The sequence below is a fragment of the Fukomys damarensis genome, unplaced genomic scaffold, assembly GCF_012274545.1.
Source record: "Fukomys damarensis isolate Sample0158 unplaced genomic scaffold, DMR_v1.0_HiC HiC_scaffold_19, whole genome shotgun sequence".
Lineage (NCBI taxonomy): Eukaryota > Metazoa > Chordata > Mammalia > Rodentia > Bathyergidae > Fukomys > Fukomys damarensis.
The window spans coordinates 9605491-9607814 of NW_022900931.1; the positions used below are offsets into that span (position 1 = coordinate 9605491).

General features: G+C 52.9%; 1 protein-coding gene across 1 annotated transcript in view; it reads left to right on the plus strand.

Moving 5' to 3' along the window:
* Card10 (caspase recruitment domain family member 10) overlaps positions 1–2324 on the plus strand; it is a 29926-nt gene that overhangs the window by 10289 nt on the left and 17313 nt on the right. The window lies entirely within an intron of this gene.

The window sequence follows — 2324 nt, forward strand, 5'->3', positions numbered from 1 at the left end:
GCCTGCAGTGCCTGGTCGAGTCAGTGCTCCAAATCTCTGTCACTGTTAGCTATCGTCATTATCAAGTGCCATCAAGAGTGGCCATACAGGGAGTTTATATCATGTCATCTAGGCCTCACTAAAGCACCACAAGCCAGGTTCCTCTTCTTAATACAGACACGGGCTCAGGTTGGCGACGTGACTTGCTCAGGGTCACCAAGCCAGGAAGCAGCATGGCCTGGACTTGGATGGGTCTGCCTGGCCCTGGCGACGGCCTCCTTCCCAGGATTCTGTTCGGCCCAGGGAAATCTCACCAAGTGCTCAGCAGCAAGTGAGGCTGGGCCTTCCTGCCAGGGAACCTGAGTGCCACTTTCCTGGTTTCTTATTGGGACTGAGCATGAGTGCTGGCCGTCATCCCAAGGATTAATGCCAAGGATCCATGCCAAGGCAGAGGCTTTTTGGTGGGGTGGTGGGCAGGGCTTCGGACATAGATCTCAGGCCTAGCTTTATTGTAGATGGCGTGGGCCAGGCTTCCCTTTCTGTGCCTCAGTTTCCTCATCCTCAAAGTGAGAGGTCACAGAGGAGAATGGAACTGCGATTACAAGCAACCCGCAGTTGCTCTGTGCACAAAACTCCTTCCCCTTTGCAGCAGCCCTGGGTTGGGGGTGGGCACTGTCCTCATCCCTCGTTTTGGAGGGGGAAGTTGAGGCCTGGAGAAGTTGATTCCCAGCTTCACTCTCTGCATTGCTGAAAGGGGTGGGGGCAGGTGGGGTCCCCTGTCTTTATGCCAAGAGGTGCCTCTTTTTCCAAAACAGACACAGGCCTTTCTGTGAGGTTTTCCCAGAAAGAAGCTGCAGCTCCGTGGACGCTGGCTGGGGTGGGGCCAGGGAGGTGCCATAGCCCTGTCTCATCTCTGTGTTGGGAGGGATGCGTGAGTTGTGTCCTCACGGGGGTGGGTGTACCTGGGTGACCGGGAGATGTCCTGTGTATGCATGGCCAGGAGGGGACTGCTGGGATGAGGAGGGGCTCGGGGCTGAAGATGAAGTAGAAGCACCTGTGTGTGGCACAGGTGCACATAGGTAAGATAATCTGCTACTGTGGCCACTTTTTGCCAGGTGAGGGGCTAAAGGAAATAGGGGGAGATTCAATGAGTAGATAAGCTCCTATAAATTTGTCTTAATTTTTGGAGCTTTTCTGCCACAAAATGTAAAAAAGCTCATAGATCAAGCGAGCTAATTGTGCCTGGGTTGGCAGCTTGGGTGCCCTCCCCCCATGAACAGGTGTGGTGGCTGTGATTTAATCCCATGTTTTATAAGGTGCAAATTTAATGAGCCGTTCTTTCTCAGCAACATAAACTCAAGGAACGAACGCTATAATTTTGTGCTAAGTGAGTTTGTGCACCCGGATTAAATGCGTTCACATTTCCTCGTGTTTGGCGGAGGCTCCCGGGTGTCCTGTTGTCTGAGCTCATCGGGAGCCTGGCTGGCTGTGGGTCAGCGGGAGGCCGTGGTGTGTGGCTGCGGTTGGCTGTGAAGGGCGTGACCATGCCTGTCCTTGAGACGAGCTGGTCACAAAGCGCGTTTTGTGAGTGGAAAGGAATGCGGGAGTCATGGATTTCTTTCTGAGTCTTTGCGGAGGAGGAGTGCACTGTTCACTTGTGAAACTGCCGGACCCAGTGTCCAGGCTTCTGTGTGTGTGTGTGTGTGTGTGTGTGTGTGTGTGTGTGTGCGTGCGCATGTGTGTGGTTCCAATCTGGGCTCTGAGGCTCAGGTAACTAGCATGTCATTTTCCAGCAGAGGAAACATAGTCCTCGGGCACTTGTCACAGGCCCGCCTGAGGGTAGCCCCAGAGATCCCTGTGACCTTTCTCCAACAGTGACTTCATTCTCTGGGCTGCCACCCGTGCCTTCTCTTATCACCATCTGAGCCTCCATGAATCTGGAGAATCGCCCTGGCCGGACATATGCATAAGTTGGCTAACTGGCCATGCATGTCTTTCCTTGCCTGGCCGTCGTCACCCAGGTGCCAGCACCCAGGCTGAGCCAGCCGTGGCTACACACAATGGACTGGTGACTGTTAGGTCCTGGGATTTTATTTAAAGCAGCCAATTCAGCCACGTCCCACTTGTGGCAGCTCTGCAGCCAGTCCTGTCCATTCACTGTCTTGTTGGGTTCTTGCAGTGATGTTGAGAGGCAGGTGGAAGGGAGAGAGGATTGATTGGGCCCATTTCACTGATGAGGAAACTGAGGTTCAGAGGAGGTAGGCAACTTGCTCAAGATGATGGCTAAAAGTGGCAAAATTGGAACCAGAACTCTTTTTTTTTTTTTTTTTTTTTTTTTTTTTTAG